A 22,219-nucleotide genomic window follows, 5' to 3' on the forward strand; every position below is an offset into this window, starting at 1 on the left:
ATTGCATGCCTTTATAAACTCGCTGTACTCTGAATGAAATAGATTGAATTGTTGGAAGTAGCTCACATCATCTAGTCAGCTTCAGAAAGTCAATATTCTTGTTATGCCTGAAAAATCTTATATTTCTTATACCCATTGGCTTTTGGTAGTAACCCTTTCAATGCATCTCCATCACACCCTTTCTGAATAAAGCAGAACATGAAACACACTCTCTGTTGTTCAGGAGAAGTAGTCAACATAATCAGTGTATGGGCTTATATCCTTGAAAATATTTCAACACTGATCCGAGTTACAGTGCTTTTGAGGATCTGGGCTGCATGTTTGGTTTCAAGGTTAAGGTGACCTTGTGAACTTTCTAGAGTTTGCAAAATGAAATTTAGGCATAAGAATTAATTACATATGGTCATAGAAGTAAGGGTTCTCCAAATAATGTGGTTTGGTACTGGGCACTGAATGGAAATCTAAATATATTGCACATGATCATTTTTAAAAACTGAAAATTGATAAATGGAAGAATTCAAAATCCTAATGAACTGTTCAGTAGATGAATAATTGGCTGCAAGATCAAGTACAGAGAGTGATGAAGAATGGCTCTATGTCTGGATGGAGATCAGTGTGAGTGGTGTCCAACAGGTATCAGTGTTGGGACCAATGCTCTTTAGTATCTTCATCAGTGGCATTGACAGTGGGATCAAGTGTGCCCTCAGCAAGCTGTGGGGTGTGGTAGAGGGATGGGATGGGATGCCATCCGGAGAGACCTAAACAGACTAGAGCAGCTGGCCCAAGTGAACATCATGAGGTTCAACAAATCCAAATGCAAGGCCTTTCATGTGGATTGAGGCAACATTCACTACCAATACAAGCTGGGGAATGAAAGGTTTGAACTTAGCCCTGCCAAAAAAGACCTGGGGGTACTGGTGCATGGGAAGCTGCACATGAACCAGCAGTGTTCCCTCACAGCTCAGAGAGTCAACTGTGTCCATCAAAAGATGAGGGCAGGCTGAGAGAACTGGAGCTGTTCACTCTGTAGAAGAGAAGGCTCTGAGGTGATCCTGTTGTGGCCTCTTGGTATCTAAAGGGAAGCTACAGGAAAGAATGGGACAGACTCTTTTGCAGTGTCTGTGGTGACAGAACAAGGGAAAATTGTTTCGAGCTTAAGGAGTATAGATTTAGGTTAGATATAAGGAAAAAGTCTTACAATGAGAGTGGTGAGGCAGTGGAGCAGGTTGCCTGGAGATGTGGTGGATGCACTATTCCCGGAGATTTTCAGGGCAGGACTGGATCAGGCTCTGAGCAACCTGATCTAGCTATGGATGTCCCTGTTTATTGCAGGGGAGTTGGACCCCGTTTCTTGAGGCAGTCAAGGTCAGGTTGATTATTGCTGTGGGCAGTCTGATTTAGTGGTTGGCAACCCTGCCCATGGCTGGAAATTGGAACTATGTGATCTTTAAGGTCACTTCAAATCCAAGCCATACAATGATTCAGTGTTTCTATGATAGTGATATATTGTGGAATAATCAGAGAAATAATCCTCATCCAAATGTGGCATATGAAAAATTGTTTTTTGATGGTATTGGTTTTTTTTGTTACTTTTTGTTTGAATTTTTTTGGGGGGTTGGTTTGTTTTGGTTTAGTTTATAATTTGAAAAGGATTTTTTATAACTTTGTAAGCGTTTGCTTTAGAATAACTTGCGGCAAAAGTGTATAGAACATCTAAAATGTGAGACAAAAAGCCTTCACTTGTGTATATCCTCTGAAATGGAGATACAGATTAAATAGGAGACAAACTCAAGGAAAATGTCAAAGTTAACGACAGAGCTTCATTAATGGACAGAAATGGATGCTACATGAGTGGCCAGACTTGGGTGGGAAAGAGCTTGAGACCCTGTAGATGACTGCATTAAAACAAATGCAGTAAGATTGGCTTTGCTTCCAAGTCTTGATATTGTTTAACCTCTCTTCAACAACTTTTCAATGCTTGTATGAGAAATCTGAGTCAGGATCAGGTTCTTATAGTAATATTATGCTGGATGGGCAAGACCTAATTTAGGATTGGAAGCTGAATAGCTCTGTTGCGTTTTGCTCATGCTAATATGTCCTTCTGAAGAATCACTTGGGAATAGATGGAGTCCTGGTTTCAGTCACTCCCTAGAGCAGCAACTTGACACAGCGATGAATCAGAATGTGTTGAGCTTTCTAATGACTAAAGTGGGATTTCCTTCTGAAGAGAGCTCTGGAGGGATTATATCCTGAGGAACATCTGTGAAATATACAATTGTCTCTGTGCTCTCATGGGAAAAACTACCTGCAGTGCATTATTCAGGACTGTAGCTGAGGGAAACTCTTCAAGCAAAAGCTTCTCTCAGTGAAAAATGCTTCTGCCTGAAGCAATTCATAATTTAATTTTAAATTTCTTATTGTATTTAAACAAGAAAAAATGGTGGAAAGACAGAAAAATGCTAGGAATTTCCACTTGGCGTATGTAAGTCATGTTTCAATGCAAAATGCACTTCAGTTTAATAAGGATAACAAACCTTTTGTTTGCTAAAGAGAAGCAAAGCTCAAACTAAATTTATTAGACAACAACCTCAAAGAAAAAGTTCATTTAAGCACTGTATTTCAAGAGTTCTTCATTTTGGTGTGAAAAGATGGGAAGGAAGTATTTGACAACACCCTGATGCTATTTCCTTTTTTCTATTTGCAATTTGAAATATAAATGATCAGATAAATTTATTTAGACCCATATTTAAGATAAGGGCCAGCTCTGACAATAAACTCTTTCATACCTATAAGATCATTGTAACACTTCTTTTTTTTTTTTTTTTTGAAGTGAAGAATATTTTACTTTCTAGTGCACTATAAATCTCTTATTTAAAAATTCTTTTATTTATGAACTTTTCCAACCCTTTCACATCTTACATATAATGCTCTTTGAACAATTAGTAACACATGGTTGCCAGCTGTACAGTTGTTAGCTATTTACAATAAAGTCAGTGCCATTAATTTGCTAATGAATTGATATTGATTTTGCTTTTTGTGAGCTGGCAATGTTTCAAAAGTCATTGTTACCTAATATCCAAAAATGAACATCAAGGAGTTTCCATTACTGCACAAAATGCAAAAGTCAATTAAAAAAGTCTAATTGCTGTAATACCACCTGGTTTCAAATTATGCCGATGGCACCAGATCAAAACTCTTAATCCACTCTCCAATTAGAGCTGGAAAGTGGATGTTTCTTGCTACTCACTAATATGCTGTGAATATTATAATATATACAGTATAATAATATATATTATATAATATTAGTAAATAAAAATCATAGAGAGCTTTTCCAAAATTAATACCTTCTATTTTATTATGTTGGCCTACAATGTCAGAGGTGTATGTTGGTGGTATAGCAGTAAAGGCTGAACTTCTCTATAAACATTTTGTTGCTGTGACATAGATGGCAGCAGAGGGGCAATTTGACAAAATGGCATCTAACAGGGAAGTGCTGATGAAACAAAGGTGTGTCATGGAATTCTTCTATGCAGAAAAAATGGCATCCATTGACATTCACTGATGCTTGGAAAGCATCTATGATAGCAATGTATGTGAGCTCATTGAGGCAATAAGCAATGTGTTTCAGCAGTGGTGACTCTGGCAAGAAAGACAAGACATGAGTCATTTGGACTCTTGTTCATTGCTGGTTGAAATGCTTTGCTACTGGTGGTATGTTGAAAATATTTTGTAGGTGAGAATTTGCTCTATTAAATAGTGTTACTGTGCTTTTTGTATCTGTTGTAGTTTCCATGAAAATAAATAGGAGATACTACTTTTGGAGCAACGTCTGTAGAAGCAGATTAGAAAAAATAGTAGATTTAATAGGTGTATAAGAAATGAATTGATGTATACAAGTTCTGATGTGTATTTTTTCTCACAAGAATGACTTTTCTGGACGGTATGCATAGATTACATAACAGGAATTAAGGAACTGAGTGAAAAATAATAGCTGATTTGATTGACCAAATCAGTCACCTAATAAAAAATGAAGGTCTTTTCAAGTTTAATATGTTCAGAGGAAGCTTTCTCAATGTTTTTGTGCAGCCACTGTTTGCTGTCTAAGAGGGAAAACGTACTTGTGAAAGCTTTTATGATAACTTCATCACACCAGAGTTCTGGTTAATCTCAGTAGTCTCAGAAAACTGCCTGTATTTTGAATGCTTTTTTCTAACAGCCTTTAACAATAATCCTCCTAAATCTTGACCATTATCACAAGATGACTAGGATGAAGCCACTGGATAATTAATGGATTAATTGTTTTCTAAGAGACTTTCAAGAATCGTAGTTGTTTTATTTTAGAAAGAAAACTAAAATAAATTTATGAAGTGAAACAATTTTTTACCAGTACCAGGGACTTGGAAAATTACAGTAAAACCAGCAGAATTTGTAGAATAAGCTCTTGAGAAGATGTGAATCTTGAGGTTTTGAGACTTTCTGGTCTGAGTTCATCCCTCTTCCCGTTAGGCACGTAACTGTAAAAATTTAAATAGGATGTTGATTAGTTATTACTTCCCTTTATTGTTAACAGATGGAAGCAGGTGACTCCCTGCACAAGATGTTTCTCACTCTCCCAAGATGCTGATCTCTGTCACTAACTGTTAAGAAAGCCTACAACACTTTGTATTCTATTTCTCTGCCACACAGGAAAAGAAAATTTAAATAAGCAAGAAATCTTCTAGTGGTTGGTGACCCTCCTCATGACAGGGACGTTGAAGCTAGATGATCTTTGAGGTCCTTTTCAAACCAGGCCATTCTATGATTCTATGAACCATTATAAAGAAGAATTTCCTCACTCACTGTGAAAATATTGTGAAATATTTTGATCTGGTTAATGCCTTAAATAAGTACTGTTCTTTTACAGATAAGTATATTTTCTGATCTTTTACATTTGGTCAGAATCAGAAACATTGGTTCTTTCTATCTCCAAACTATGTACCCATCTGTCAGATTATTTTCAGGTTTAATAACTTCTGAGTTTATTGAACAATTTCAGCTATATGACATATACTGCCAATGACTATGACAAATTTTATTGTTGACAAAGCAGCATGTCAACAATATTACTAGACACCTGCAAATCCACACAGGAGCAAACCACAGAATATGGTTTTGCTTCTTGTGCAACTAATCAGTATATTTTTAAAAACTTTTAGTAATTAAAATGCATGATCCTCCTATAGCTCCAGCATAACAAATAGGAATATTCTTACAGAATTCTATCATCCCACGATTTGTTTCAGAAGTTACTTATTTTTCACGAAAGGCAAGCTCAAGAGGCACTCACAAACTCTCCTCTATACATTATTTCTTTTCTTTTTCATACTGTCCACTCAATTTATAGAGAACATTTTAAGTGAAAGCACCTATTGTTCCTAAAGCACAGGGAAATATATAGTTAAAACAATTATAAACTCCTGAGTCTGTATCATGAGATACTGGTTTTAGATAAGGCCAAATATTTATGCTGCTCTACAGACAGTCGTCTTTTTTTTTTTCTGTATGCATGTGCATGCAAGAAATTACAACTTTTTTGCCGTTTTTCAATGGCAAATGACTTCTGAAGTGCTCAGACTACATGGAATCACTTGTGCATTCAAGTTCCAAAACTTTGCCTCAACCACGAGACTTATTTAAATAAGTACCATTGTGTTATAGCACATGCACATGTCTATCAGAATAGGTGGAAAAATGTTCTTTACCCATTTTTTTTCCTTGAGGAACAGGTTTTTTTTATTATTATTTTAGTCATTTTTTATATGATTTCGGTCACCCAGTTGTGGGACATTCTTAATTTCAACAGTGTCCAGTTCATATTAGAAACTCAGCTTTTTTTTCTCTTTTTAGTGTATTACAACTTGATAAATGAATTACAATGCTTTAGCATTAATCTCCTCCAGTATCTGCCTTCAATAATTTTTCAGACTGTTTATGTGAAATAATCAACATTACTGGATTATGTCCAATCTTGGGAAATTGCTGTTTTCACACTAGCATCCTTGATCTCAGTGAAAATCCCATTTCCCATTCTACTTTTGGTCTTTGTGTCTTAGTAGCAGATATCTTGAGAAAGGTACCGAATTGTACAGAGAAAGACCAATTGCTGTAGACAGTACAATACAAATTTGATTGTTTAAGAGAATACAGACTAAGGCTGAATAATTATGTAAATGATAAATCAGCTAGCCATCTAATTAAGTTAAAATTACAATGTCTATAAATATATAGTTAAATTCTTATTGATACATTAAAATTGTGATAAATGTTAATATATTTAATTGGCATTTAACAGGGTAGCTGAAGCAAGTTAATTAGATATCAATTAACATAATTCATAAATGTCAGTATTTTTAACAAACCCACATTCAGCTTTGGATATTCCTGGATTCAAGTGGTATGATTGGTAGCACTAGCTATATTAAGATTATTGACACTTATGCTTCTAAGACTTTCAGTTACCTGTACTGTGGTCAGGATGTAATTAACTACAATAAAATTACCTCTCCCCTTCCCATCAGTTCTCCCCCACTCTGTCCTCTTATCTCTTCCTCTTCCCATGCCCTAGTCTCTCTGTTCCCCCTTTCCCTTTGTCTTTTCTGTTTCCCTTTTATTCTTCCTGATCTCCTCCTTTTCTCTTTTCTTGGCACATTATGTATCAGTACTTAATAAGTATCAAGTGTCTGGTTCCCAGATCTGACGAATTAGACACTGATAGCTACTCAACAGTTTTAATATTTGTATCTCTATGCCTCAGCTTCATATCACTAAGGTACTGATAACAATTATGCTGATTATAAATGACAAAGTTATGTATTCACAAAGATTATGACTTCACCTGGTAAATTTGTTAAACTCATGGTGTTGGGAAATTAAACCCAGAAGTTGCATAGCAACTTTAGTTGCTTTGACAAGTCAGTTGCAAGCAGAAAATACCAAAATAGTTTGCCAAGTTTATAACATTTCTCCATTTTCAAAATTCTAAGGATGCATAAAAAATGGCTATGAAGATGATTGCAGGAACACTGAACTAGACAACCTTTAGAGGTCCCTTCCAATTCAAGTAATAATATAATACTATTTACAAATCTATACTTCTGAAATAATTTTGTAAGTGGATCTACTTTTATTTTCTCCTTTTACGTAAGAGAAAAGGGAAGAATGAAAATGTTTTTCAAAATACCATTAAGAGTGATAATGGTTTTTATGTCTTGCCTTGATAAAAATGTTACATAACATCTGGTATTACAGTGAGGAAATAGAGACTTTTGGAGGGAAGAACAGGAGATGGAATGGGAGACAAGAAATGGAGAAGGATAAGATGGGTGACAATTCACAATGAGTCCCATACATTTTACTTTGATTTATTCTCATGTACCATATTTGTCTATTAGATATGTTTAATATTATGGGCAGCATTTCCAGTGCTGTAAGTAGTTCAATCAATTTGAGATTTTAGTGAAATAATGGCTAAAATGCTAAAATAGTATTATGAAGACATTCAAAGTAATTGTCTGCATGTTTCAAATAGGAAAGATTTTTCATTTATTCTTTTATTATATCTGATTCAATCAGAGCTCACTTTTCACTATTCTTGCCAGTTCTACTTCCAGGAAATACATCTGCTTCTGGAAGGGATGTGTACTACTACATGAGTGCACTGTGCTCCTTTCTAGAGTTTCCAGAAGATGGCCTCTTGGAGGTATTGTCCTGCTTGGCTAGCAGTTAATGCTGATCAGCACTCAGGAGTAAGAGATAAAATTGATTTACTTTGGGAAATGAGTGACTCACAGGCGGTCAAAGCCCAAATTCCTTTTCTTATCTGGTAAGAATATCAGTGGCTTCCTCTGGCTTTAGCACATGGTCAACTTGCATTTGTTTAGGAACCAAAAGCAGTAGTGTGTATTTATAGACAGTGTTTATGACACTAGTAAGACAAAGCAACATACATATAAATTATCAAGAACTCTGTATATAATAAAAACTACTTGTTAAGTGTACTACTTTTAAAGGCAAGCAAAATGACAACATATTACCAAAAGTTTTCCAAGGTTATTTTGGCTTTATAAGCGTGTCTAATCTCAGATAAACAAATTTCAGCGGCATATGAGAGCATATACTGACAGTATGCCAATTCTGTTCTAATTTTTTGTTTTTGTCTGTCAGGTTTTAGTCCCTAGCAGCTCAAAGGCTATTTTATCACTTCCATTTTGAAAGTATTCTACACACGTACAAATTCCAGCTTTCAGAAACTTCATCTGCTACTTTTTTGCACATTTTTTTATTGTTAAGTTACTCAAATGAAAATGATGGACCAAATTCTTCATGGAAGTTATTCTATACACTTCCTCTGCTAAACATTTAGTGACAAAAAATGTTAGCAAATAAGCATCATCCTTTCCTACAGCTGTGTTTTAATAATACCAAGCATGTTGATTTCTGTTAATCTTTATTTTATAGTTCATTAAGGCTCATAATAATATTTTATATTCTTTCCCAGATTTTTCCTCAGTCTTTCAGAACCATTTAAATATCACACAAATGATATAAATTTCTATTTGCATTTTAGTAAGTAAAATGAATTCTACTATTTACAAATCTATAGTTTTGAACAGTAAGTTATTTACTATTTGGCTTTTGGAGTGTGGATTTTAGTCCAAATTAAAGCCAGTGTAGTTGAGACAGAATTGTCCTTGAAAACACAACTGAGATAATTGAGAAGTGTATATATATTACATTTGTGTTATTTTCATGAATTACAGTATCATCTGCATTTTGTAAGACAAATGTAAAAGCAACCAATTCATGAAAACTGAAGCATATTTCTTCATAAGAAAACACCTACAAATTCCTAGAATAAAAACAATATCATTAAATATCATTAGTGAGCATTTACAAAAGAAAATGATAGTATGGATAATACAATTTACACCTAATTCGGAAGATTGACAAGTATTTATATATATATATATATATATATATATATATATATATATATATATATTTTATATATATATATATATATATAATACTTAAATAGAAAGAAATAGAGAACTCTAAGGAAAAGTCCATCACGTTCTAAATTACATGCCTGAAGTATCTAATTCTAAAGACTGTGGAATTTGTTTTGTTTTGTTGTTTGTTTTTTTGTTTTGTTTGTTTGTTTTTTGTTTTTGGCAGACAGTGCTTGCTTTATTCACAAATCCTCTTGGTCCCAGGTTAAGCGCATTTATAAGCTTAGGATTCAACATGTATTCTCTTCTAGTCTAAAGAGCAGAGAATTTAATTCCTCCTGAACAATTTCCTTTTGGAAACAGGGAAGGAAAGAAAAAAAGAAAAAAAAGGTTGAGCTTTCCTTTCAAAATTAGATCTTGTTTTGTTTAAAAAACAATCTTTAAATCAAATGACTTAACTCTGGAAATAAAAGAGAATTGTCTGTATTACCTTCAAAATAATTCATCTTCATTTTATCAAAACTCCTTCCTTAGTTTCTCCCCCCACAATCCATTTCAGTTCATCCTGTTTTCTTTTATTACTTGCCTAGCTCTATTGGCTGCGATGTATTGAAACTGAATAGATGTTCTTATTTGTAAGGGATTGCAGTCAGTGATTGGGGTGTCAGCCACAGACTAAGGTAACTGTGCAGGGCTGAAGCCCCCCTTCAGGTTGGGTCTGTTGGAGACATCTTCTGAGCTGTGAGGAACCTAAGGAGGAATTCTCCCCTATGGAGGTGGCAATTCCCAGGCAGAAATGCACCCTACAATTTACTGTATGCTATGCCAGTAGCCATATGATGCACCAAGGCTATGGGAAGCACTACCTGCGCAATAGCTAATTATGCTACTTTCTAATAACTTGAAATTCAGCTTTTCCCTGCAAACATGATAAGGAAAATAACTACATTTGTGCCTTCAGTTCCCTGGAGTTTATAGTGTATTAATGGCTATTGGATTCAGAATAAATAAACTGGACGGAAAAATCATTATCTGAGGTCCATTTTCTGAACACCAATTTGGTTTCTAAGCACTTCAATAACTTCTCCTTAATTTTCAATTCGGAGCATTTCTGAAAATAGTAGAAATTTGGGGCATCATTGCCTTTTCTCTTCCTACAGTAACGGGATGTGAATGTGGTAGCTGAGCTTATTGAATTTGACATTAGAAGTTGATTCATCTTTTGAAAAGCATTTTTACGTATTGAATTTTGGCCTTTGAGGAATAGTAAGTAATCAAAAACGCATTAAGAAAAAATGAAAAAAAAAGAAAAAGAAATTAACTGAGAAAGACACATGAATAACCCTCTTCATCCCCACAGCACCTTTTAAAAGGAAAGTATGTGCATAAGATAATAAACAGATTTTAAGGTATGGTGGCAGCAACTTCATTTACCAGAGCTGTGAACTGAGGAGAATGAGTCCTTTAGAAGCTTGTGATAGGTGCTTGTTCGTATGGGTGAAACAGCTCTATGGAGGTACAACAATTGGATGGGTAAAAGTTAGTTCTACTTATGCACAAATACTCACATTTTTTATATACATAATGCATATATTTTGTATATATACATAGTATATAGTGTCTTGTCCCAGGAGTTAGGACTGCAGAGGAGCCTCCATGTGACAGAAGGTATCAGGGCCTGTCCCATTCTGGACACAGCTGTTTCCAGTCGGTTCCAGCAGTCCCACCACAGGGCATAGCTGAGGCCATCAGAGAAGCTTGTGTTGCCTCTGTGAAAACACTTTTAGAACAGTGCAGATAATGTCTTACAGGCATGTATTCATATGTACAAGGAGTCCTACACAGAACTAGAAAAAGTTATTAAAGTATATCTGTACACCTAACAGAGCAATTCTGTTTTTGTACCTCTATTTCAAGCATTTTAGGGAATGAGATCCCACCTGAACAGACTCTCAAAAATCAGAGTGAGTTTAGGGGCGTAGTAGAAACAGATTTGTCTGCAATTAGGCTGTTTATCCCAGAACTGTTAGCGCACTGGACAAGGGAAGCATTTTACTTTCTGCACCATAACTGACAGCTCTTTTCCCTCTCGGTGCTGCAGTCTGTCCTGCTGCTTTCTCAGTGAAGTCATTCTCATTAAATGAAGCAAACACCTTCTTACTAAATCAAAAGCGTCTGATGATGTAATTTTCCCAACTTTGTTTTGTTGTTTTACAACCAGTTGGCACTCTTCAAACAAATGAATAAGGAACATTTGTAAACAAGTTAAAAATAATAGAAATGAAGGAAGAAAGTTAATTGAGAAAATAAAAATTAAGACAATGAAAAAACATGAGAATATCAGCAGTCTTGTGCAGAGCTAAAGTGAAAGTGTTATGTGAATACTCAATAAATTTTGGTTATATAATTTAATGTGATACTTTGCAATTACCAAAGGCCTACTGCTTGTCTGTATATTAACTTTTATATAGATAAATAGATAGATATAGATATATTATAACGTATGTTAAATTATATGTATTTGACAGTGAGTCCTGGAGAGAAAATTCTGGATAAATTTGTCCCAGAGAAGTGCACACATTATTACAAAGAGATAATTACTACTGAATGAGAATCTCAGACTGACTATCCTGTATTATATATCTTTGCCATTAGAAAAGCCAGCAGAGCTCTTTCAAGAATCAGAATAGAAAGTACAGAAAATTACTTGAAGAATGTCATATATTCTGCAGAATCTCAGACCTCTCGATCTCTGAGGGATACTCCTTATTCTAGAAGGGAGTATCTAGTCTCCAGAGTGGTCTCGCTGTTTTATGAGAGCTGTGTTTTTCCCATTTCTTCTTTGCTTTGAACAGAGCCATGTGCAAATTAAATTTTATGTCTATGATATATTCATTAAAATGTCCTCGCTATTTCCTTGTGCTAATACCCAATCTATTTCCACAGTATTGCAACATTCTCAATGGATTAGTCGCAGACTGACTTTTTAGGAAATAATATTTTAATACGATAGTGAATTGCACAAAAACAAGAAATTGCTCAACATTATTTAAGGATAAAGAATGCTGCTTAAATAAGCTATAGAAATCTGGCAGTAACACAACAGGCAAGGTGATTTAGACATCTCAACACTGACTTCCAGGGATTTATTCTTACCTACCTCCAGGCAGACCTACAGCTAAACTGCTGTAAATTTGTTTGGAACAAACTCAATGGTAAATGCTTTTAGGAAAGACAATTTAAGTGTTCATAGATAAGCATATTATACAAAATAAATATTTAATAATAATACTCTTATTGATATAATTTAAATGTTGATGTGTATGTTCCAAATAACTGTTCTTGTTTAAAACCCATTGTGGAATTCTGTGAGACAAGAGAGGCTTGAATGTAAAAACCTTCTTGTATTTAATAACTGGATTATCCCATTCCTCTATTTCGTGGAAGAAAAAAACATTTTTTAGTTCTCGTGATACTACTTGTATTGTTTTGTTGTTGTTGTAAAAAAAAAAAAAAAAAAAAAAAAAAAAAAAAAAGGACAAAGACAACTTTTAAGTTTGTGGACCTGCTTAGGTCTTGCTGACTCACTTCACCTCTTTTGACTTCTCGCTAGAGACGTTTAGCACCTCTGTGAGTCCTGCCGGCACAAATGAATAGACTGTTGAGATATTAACCCATCTGAGTTGTTAACGATTTCCAAAGCTACATAAATGCACAGACCTTAGGGATATCTTACAGATAAAAAGCTATTCATTCTGTGTGAAACTCTGAATACTGAATTTGATCGGTAACAGCATGTAAAAGTAAAGGAAGACAAGAAAATATAATAACAGATTTTAGGTCACAAGGGAACCAGATTTCATGGTATAGTTTATTAGATGAGCACAGTCTTCCAATGAAGATGTGGGCAACAGAATGCTGGACCTGAGGCTGGGTTGGAGGCTTAAAGGTTGATCACGTCCTTCAAGCTTAGCATTGTGATTGAATAGCTTTGAAAAGAGGAAGGTTAACACAGATATTGGAAGAAATTCTTTCTCTGTTTTCATACGAATTTTTACTTTGGCTGCCTTGTCTGGGACATACAGTCTGGCAGTCTGGCAGTGTTTGTTTTCACGGACTCATAGTGATTGGAATGGACCTCAAAACTATCATCAAGTCCAACCCCCTTGTGCTAAAGCAGGCACCCTACAGTAAGTTGCACAGGTAGGCATCCAGTCAGATCTTGAGTATCTCCAGAGAAGAAGACTCCACACCCTCTCTGGGCAGCCTGTTCCAGTGCTCCATCACCCTTACCGTAAAGAAGTCCTTCTGCGTATTTGTGCAGAGCTTCCTGTGTTCAAGTTTTAGGCCATAACTCCTTGTCCTGTTGCAACACTCCACTGAGAAGCGCCTGGCCTCATCCATTTTTCTCTCACCTCTTTTTAGACGTTTATAAATATTTATCAGATCCCCTCTCAGTCTTCTTTCCTCTAGACTGAGCAACCCAGTTACTCAGCTTTTCCTCATATTGGAGATGCTCCAGGACCTTCATCCTCTTTTTGACGTTCCACTGGACTCCTCCTAGAAGATCCCTGTCTTTTTTGAACTGGAGAGCCTGAAACTGGACACTAGTATAAATCTGGCCTCAATAGGGCGGAGTACAGGGGAGGATAATCTCCCTTGACTTGCTATTCACACTCTTTTTAACGCAACCCAGGATACCATTGGCATTCTTGGTCACAGGGGCATGCTGTTGGCTCATGGCCAACCTGTTTTTCACCAGGACCCCCAGATCTTTCTAAACAGAGCTTCTCTCTAGTAGGTCATCTCCTAACATGTACTGATTCATGTGGTTATTCTTCCACAAGTACAAGACTCTACACTTGCTCTTGTTAAATCTCATCAGGTTCCTCCCTGCCCAACTCTCCAGTTTGTCCAAGTCTTGTTGAGTGGTAGCAGAGCCTTTGGGTGTGTCAGAGAATTCTCCTGGCTTTGTATCATCAGCAAACTTGCTGAGAGTGGACTCTATCCCTTCATCCATATCGCTGATTAAGTTTTGAGCAAGACAGAACCCAGCACTGACCCTTGGAGAACACTGCTAGTTTAAGGCCTCAACTCAGAGATATATTTAATGTAATTTTATCAGTGGACGCAACTGAGGGACAGTATGGCCATTTATGAACAATACTGGATTTGGAGAAAGTTTGTTTGTATGTTTGTAAAAATAGGAAAGGTCTTTAATTTCTTTTTTTTTTCCTGGCCCTTCAAATATAACTGTGGTGGGTTGACCCTGGTGAGCAGCTAAGCACTGCACATATACATTTTGATCTGTTTGTAAGAGCAAAAATGAGAAAACTTGTGAGTCGAGACAAAAACAGTTTAATAACTGAAAGAAAGAGGAGTGATGTGAAGATAATCACCCTCCAACTCCCACAAGGAGACTGATGTCTGAGTATTCTCCAAGCAATAGCTACCTGACAGCGTACTCTTCCTCCACCTCAATTTTTATTGCTAAGCATGATATTACATGCATGAAATATCTTTTGGTTCAGTTTGTGTCATCTGTCCAAGCGATGTTCTCTCCCAGCTTCTTGCTAACCCCTAGCCTACTCAGTGCAGGGGAGCAGAGTGGGGAAAAGAAAAATTATTTATTTATTATTATTAATGCTGTGTAAGTACTTTTCAGCAGTATTGAAAACACTGCTATTACCAACATTCTTTTGCTTCAAAATACAGTTCCATTCAGGGTACTGTGAATACAATGAACTCTGTCCCAGGCAGACCCAGCACACTATCCAAAGCTCCTTAGTGTCATCAGTTACAGACAACTCTCACAATCAAGGCGCTGAGACACTTAGAATAGTCTAGGACACTGAACATGTTGAATGGTGTTCATGCAATGCTGTATATGTATCATCAGGTTTTCTTGCAAAAGTCTTTTTAATAGATGTTAATAAATTCTCTGCTAGGATCCAGACAGGAGCCACACCTGTAATTTAGACAGATGAGGATAATCAACATAAACAACAAAAGAGGCAAAAGATAATTGGTGTAGTGGGCACTGAATACTTGGAAACAAGGTCTTTTGGCTTCAAACTGTTGAGCAGATTGTATTATATGCCTGAAGTACAATTGATATTTTCATGCTGAAACAACGTAGGTACATTATCTACTCTGGAACATATGACTTTTAATGGCCGCAGTCATGTGATTAGAGGAAAGGGATTTCTGCTGCCATTATATATATAATTCATAATAAATAGAAAGAAAATGTTTTACAAAAAAAAGAAAAAGAAAAAGAAAGCACATTTTGTCAGTAGAGGAGTGAAATAATTTACGGGAGGATAGGAAGAGAAGATGAGGGTGGAATCAAAGTTAGAATATATGCTGGGTGTTGCAGAGCTGCAGAAGGCATGAGTGCAAAAGGTCTGCAAAGCACTATTTTGACCTTGAGTGATATTCTGAGCTACTGCCAAACACTAGGAGCTTTGGTGTTTCTAATGTAACATTGCCAACATTTAAGTGTTCCAAAAGGTTGAATTTGTCCATACAAACTATAGGCATCATCTATCCCTGCAGACATCAACTTCCTCAGACATATTGGTTGAATATATATTTGGGTTCTTTCGAAGCATTCTGCTTTTTTGTTTCCAAAGTTTTGTTTGGTGGTTGGTTTGTTTGTTTTTTGTTTTTCTGTTCATTTCCTCCAGAAAGTTGAGGACTGGTTGTGTATTTCAGGGACAGAAGATAGATAGAAATCTATTCCACTAAAATGTAAGTATCTAGAGCTACTGAACACTGAATAGCATGAGATTTTCAAACAAGTTGTGATAATTGGTTATGCTACTTTAGACGATTCTAGATGTTTTAGACCAATAATTAGAATATTGTCTGACACTGGAATCAGTAAGAATCATTTCTTTGTCTTGAAGACTATTAAAGATGCTCTGCATTGTCTAAGGCGAGTTTTTTAAAACTGGATTATCCAAGAAGATCTAGCCCATAGTTCAGTATGAGAAAGTATTTGCCAGCAACACTGTCTATTCACTCTAATACCAAAACTACAGTTTGAAGGGCAATATAATGAAGCAGAGTAGGGAGATCCTCGGACTTACAAAAAATGTATAAACTCTTTCATTTTCTTTTCAGGAGAAAGACAGATGTACTCTTCTCTCTGATTCACAGTGAGGTCTCTGAAGAAAACTGCATCAACTCAGCACACCAGAAGGTGAGTTTTAGCATGAGAACAGTGGCACCTTAAGCTTGAAGTGTCACAAAGCACTCTGCATTACAGGAAAATGACTTAACTAATTTAAGATTTTAGAACACTTTTAACTTGTTCTTTACTTCTCTTCATTAATGCACTATAGAGTCTTGATGGCTTATCACATAAACATTCAAAATTTTCATGAATTATGCATTCATAATGCAGAAGACATTTTCTAAATGCATGCATAAGGAAAATGAAGGAATTGAAAAAAAAAAAAAGCCTCTGAACCTTCATTTAGACTGAAATTCAAATACCTTCAATAATAAGAAGCTTTTGGTTGCTTGATCCAATTGTTCTAAAAAACTGCAGGGTAATTCTAAAAATTCTAGGAATTCCTCAGTCTCCACTGAGGAAGCTGCTGCTAATTGTAAGGTCTAATTACACTTGTTTTTTTCCTGCATAAAGAGAAGATTAGAATGCTTTAATATGTTTAATCTTGTAGTAAAAAGAGGGAATGGTCATGTTCTAATGCATACATCACCAAATACAGATGAATTGAATAAAAAATAAATAGCATTAATAATCTCTTTTTGTTTGCTTTCTACTTCTAAGGTAGGAACAGAAGGAAATTATGTATGGGACAAAGTACTGTCTTGATTTAGGTTTCTGATACCTGGAAAACTTGAAAACAGAAAATCTGAAGTCCAGCCTAATTTTTCCTTTAAGTTTAAACAGACTTTAGTAAGTGATTTAAGGACTATATAAGAAAAAAAAAAAAAAAAAAAGATTAAAAAAATACCTCAACAGCAACATTCAAAATAGCATATCAGCATGAAAAGACTCCCAAAAAAGCTTGTCCAAAACACTCAAACACTCCTGGTGAGACTGACTCATTTATCGGCTGTAATAGCATCAGATGATAGACTTCGGAAAGTGAAGTGTTGCACAGTGGGAAAATTCTATTAGCAAACACCAATTTACACCTCTGAATTGCTGTGAATATTTGTTAACATCTCCTGTATGCTTTGTAGCCATTAATGATTAATGAAATCTTAAAGTGAAGCAAATACGCAGTATACAATGAGCAGGTGTTGCCATTCCCTTTTTGTAGATGATGGTGAAACTGAAAAGAGACTTACTTCTGTCATTCCTGATACTAGGCTGTTGAGTGACTGGAAATGTTCCTGAAAAGTGTATGCTGTGACAGGTAACATCTGGATCTCCCACAGCAGATGATGGGGTACTTGTCCATTGTCCTACTCCAAAATCATAGAATCATAGAATCGTTTGAATTGGAAGGGACTTTTGCAGGTCATCCAGTCTACTGAGTCTTGGGTCCTAGTGCTACCAAAATAATACTTTTTCTTTCCCTACTGGCTTCTAACTTCTCTCATGAAAAGTGGATAGTTTTTTTTCAGTAACAGACTGTATTTATTGAGTTATTGCTACATACAAGTTTTTTCATCTGCATTTTCACAAAGGTAATGTTTTTCCAATTCTTTCTTCTTCCCTTCTTTAAAAAACTGGAGAATGCTTATTCTGTGGGGTAGCCTTTCTTGCATAAATTTCCTGAAGACTTTGCTAGTCTTATGCCTAGATCCTCACTAAGACACTCATGGGTGCTAGACTGACCCATTGTTTTGCATGAATTACCCTCAACTAGGAGGAATAATGAGATGGATTGGACGTGTCTTCACTGTTATTGTAGAAATTACAAACTATCTTTTTCTAAGTGCTTTGAGTGTAGCAGAAAATTAATAAGCTGACGTTAATACAGATTTCTGCATAGAAAATTAATCTATATCACAGGGTTTGCTCTCATACTTACTCTCATGAACTCAAAAATAGACAACCAAATCTAAACCTTGTGAGTAAATAAATGAACAATCTTTTCTGAAAACAGCTACCCTGGAATTAGATCCAGTACTGCTCATGTATCCACAGTGTTTTGTTTCTCTTACAGTTGTTTCTATCACACAGTTCCCACTCTCTCTACTGGGTGTCTGTTTGAGATCTTTATCTCAGATTCCATACTTTGAAAGAAAATTCTGATGATTGCAACAGTAAATGTTGGATCCAAAATAATAATCATCATCATCAATAACTAACTATTAATAGCCATCTAAGAAACTTCATTGTCTGCTAAACATCATGATTTCCATCTCATCAATTAAAGTGTCATCAATTAACACTGTATGAAATGTAACATTTCATAATGTATTGGTGAAATTACAGAAAAGGAAGTTGCTGGTGCTGAAGCTCAAAACTTAGAAACTAGATTACAGGTTCTTCTGATCCCTTGGACTTGCTTTTTCTCTTCAGGCAAGACTCTCTTGTAATGCTCTGTGTTTCAGTTTTTCCAAAAGAATAATGAAAAGATAGATATGTCAGAAATGGGAAGGGCCTTGTGCACTTTTGTTAATATTTTATCAAATGTACTTTTAAAGGCAGAGTGGTAGTTATGCTATCCAATATTTTTAAAAAGCTACTGGAAGTGTAATTGCTCTATATACGTCCATCTTGTGGAGCAGTAAGATGTCATACTTCTGAATACACATGGCAGGTGGACAAAAAAGGGAGCATTTCTTATTTGAATAACAGTAATGTCTCCCATCTGAAAGATGGTTCAGTTGCTCTAAGATGTAAAAGTACTTTGAAATGGATTTGTTCAAGATCTTCCTACTAAAAGCAAAAACAAACAAAAGCTAGATGAAATACATTTGTATGTGGAGGACAAGAATCTACATATTGTTAGGGAAACAGTAAGACTACTGGAAACATCGTAATAACCAATTACGGGATGCTGCAGCCATAGCAGGAACCTTGACTGGACAGTCAGATTCAATTCAGTTTTCTCAGACATTTCAAATCAATACAATGTGTTATAATCTAGATTAAGGCTTGCTCTGTATAATTATATTTTTATTTTCATATGTTTACTGGAAATTCAGTTTGAAATTTCAGTTATTACTGCAGAATGGATAAAAACAGCCAATAATCACATTGAGAGTTTTCCCATTCTAGACTCCATGTATTTCTAGATGTAGATGAAGCTTGTATCTCTATTGCTATGGGTGAATGTACAGTTTCCAGATCATAAATGTTGTGTCCAACCAGCAAACTACACAGGCAAAGTATCTCTGTTATGTCTGTATCCAGCTCTGTAAATATGTCTCTACTTCTAATGAACCTGTTGCTTTAAGGTTCAATAGAGGAATGTATGAAAACAGGGACTAATTGTGACTAATGAGAATTTGTAGAATCCATTGTCATAATACCAAACAAATATGCCTTGTTCTGTTTTTGTTGAGGAATGGAAGGGAATTCTGCAGCTATGTAGAGCTCTGGAAAACCTTTGACACCAGAGTCATGAATGGCCTCTTACTACACATGCAAGGTTGCAGTTCTCTCCCTAGGAGCTCAGAAATGGCTATGATCAGCCCTGAGAATGAATTACAACTTCATACAGACTCTGTGGGTGGCTACTACTTGTTGTTATTCTGACAAAGAAGGCTATTTTTTCTTTTATAAGTTGCAGAACATTTATATGTTGTAAGGCTTTTTATATCTGCATCTGCACTTTGAACTCATATGACCATATTTAGCTGGGATGAACGAAATGGTTACTGTATTTCCTTTCTGCCTAGTACCTCAACTGCAGCTCACCAACCTTGTAGAAGAGAGAAAATTATAGGATTTACTTCTGCTTCCCAGATGTCGATCTGGGTGATTGCAGGTAATGCCAGTATTCCAGATCCTCGCATTTTAATTGAACTACTTTGACAGGGCTAGTAAATGTTAATAAGAATACTGGGAGAAGTAGCAGAAGACAAGAACTGTCTCAGCCATGCCAGTGTGGTCTGCCTGCTGTTATGGGTTTCCTCCCATGATAGAAAAGGTAAAAAAGTAGAAGGTAATAAGTTAAGGCTTATTCTGGGCACTGAGGTAAGATGCCTTAAAATGACTTCCTTGTGTCATTGCATGTAAAAACACTTAAGAATATACTGAAGCCAAAAGGATAGGTATTTAAAAATGTCCCAGCCTTCTGAAGCAACTCAGGCAAGCTGCCATTCTCAAAGAAAAAAGCACTCTCAAATTATTTTTTTTACTTTTAGCACCAGTTTATGTTATTGTAATCCTCACCCAGTCTTTTTCCCACCTCCACATCATTCTGTTTGTTATACCTGAAAGCTTCATTGGCTGGACCACAGAACTGCTTTGGATATAAAAACGTTCCTGTCGCTAAAAGAAATACACTAAAAGAAATAGCAAAAGCTCCTTTAAAGTCCAGCCTTCCCTGTTAAAGGACCCAAAGGTGACAAAATACAGAAAAGTGCAAGCTTACGTTGGAATTTGACAAAGAACAAATAGTTTACAGATAGATAAGAAACTATAAAGTTCTTAAAAAAAATTAAAAAAGAGTAGGTCTGTGCCTGAGTGGGTGAGATAAATTTTTCTGGAAATGAAAGGAGCTATTGGTGTCTGATAAAATGCTCTTCATAGAATATGTGGTTGTTAAGTGCTCAGAGAGGCCTATGAAGAATACATCTATGTATCTAAGTAGATAGAATTAAATATAGGGATGTTCACCCTTTCCTGAAATGCTCTTATCTCAGGACTCACTATGAGAACATGAGGCCTGATATCTTAAACTTGCCAGTACATGTAGCTTGCTGTTAAATAATAATAACAATAATGAAAATATAATTAATTATAATAGAATATTCTTTACAATTGCTAATGAAAGAAATTGCTAATCTCTTGTTAATAGCAGAAGAGTTCTTTGTCTCTGCTTCCAGAAACATATTACGACTTGTAATTAATTAATAAGCATGCTGAGTGGGCTGACAATGCACTTTATAAGTAATTAAATAATAAAAAATAAAGGCTTTGCTGGTGGAAAGGTGACAGAAGACACTGAGATACCACCAGAAATAAATACCAGATGATGATTACAGCTAGAAAAAAAACATCAGGTTTTCTAAGCACTGTAGAATAGTGTGAGTAAAGAATTTTACTTGATTTCATCAGCTTTAACTTAAAAAATCATATGTATCTTCTTCTCTCCCAGAGGCAATAGTATGATGGAGTAAATTTTGAATCATGGTTAGAACAGAGGACTTGGAATTTGCTATTTTGAGATCTGACACTAAATCATTTCCCGACCTTGGCAAAGTCAATCACAGTAGCTATGCATCATTTTCCATCTGTACTATGGGAACAGTCACAATCAGCTCTTAACAATATGGCGATATATCAGGAGTGAAAGATTTATAATGTTTAATTCACAAAAAGAAAACATCTTGATGGTGATGATGTACCTTTACCTGGAAATGTGTTCTGAAGTAGCACTTATTCTGATTGTTTTTAGAGATGTTTGTGTTTGTTTTTGCCCTGTTTTTGTTCCTGTAAGACAAAGGGAATGACCAAGCTCACATCTACAGTAATGGACCTTTCTTTCTGCTAGCTTGGAAATATGTTTCATCCTGCTCTGACTGCAAAGCTGGTCTTCTCATTCCCACCCAAGATGGCTACTTCCAAACTTGGAGAGGAAGTAGTGGCTGTCAGCAAGAGATGTGAAGTATGCTGGTAAACTTAGTTCAGTGCTTCAAGAGGAAACAGATTCATCAATACATTTTACATGCTGCTTCTCCAGCTTCTACGTATGCTTTCAGTATTGGGCTAGCTGAAAAATAGGGAGACAGGTTTCTTCGTAGCCAGTATAATAATTTCAGAAATCTGTAGAACCTGGTTTACTCTACCACAGCTTTTGGTGTATTCTACTCCGTACATCTCTGTATGTTTCACTTCTGGAAGACTGACCTACTCTGTGATTAAGAACAAACTTTTTCTCATCATATATGGTAAAATATTGTCTCATTTCTGTCTTCTCAAGACATCTTGAGTTTTAAATCCAAAGTTACTTTTGGAAATCCTGTGTGGAAATCCTGGTGTTTCTTTGTCTTTAAATAACTTCCAAAGTCATTGCATATACTTCTATCCCAAAGAAGGTCAGACTCTCATTGGCAGCATAAGACAT

General features: G+C 35.7%; 1 long non-coding RNA gene across 1 annotated transcript in view; it reads left to right on the forward strand.

The window, feature by feature from the left end:
* Positions 1–22,219, forward strand: part of LOC146544331 (uncharacterized) — a 100,848-nt gene that overhangs the window by 68,011 nt on the left and 10,618 nt on the right. Inside the window, exon 2 of the long non-coding RNA XR_014883684.1 lies at positions 16,119–16,197. This is a non-coding gene — a long non-coding RNA (uncharacterized LOC146544331). The remainder of the gene's footprint in view (positions 1–16,118; positions 16,198–22,219) is intronic.

This window comes from Meleagris gallopavo, chromosome 5 (genome assembly GCF_905368555.1).
Source record: "Meleagris gallopavo chromosome 5, MGAL_WU_HG_1.1, whole genome shotgun sequence".
NCBI classification, from domain to species: Eukaryota; Metazoa; Chordata; class Aves; order Galliformes; family Phasianidae; genus Meleagris; species Meleagris gallopavo.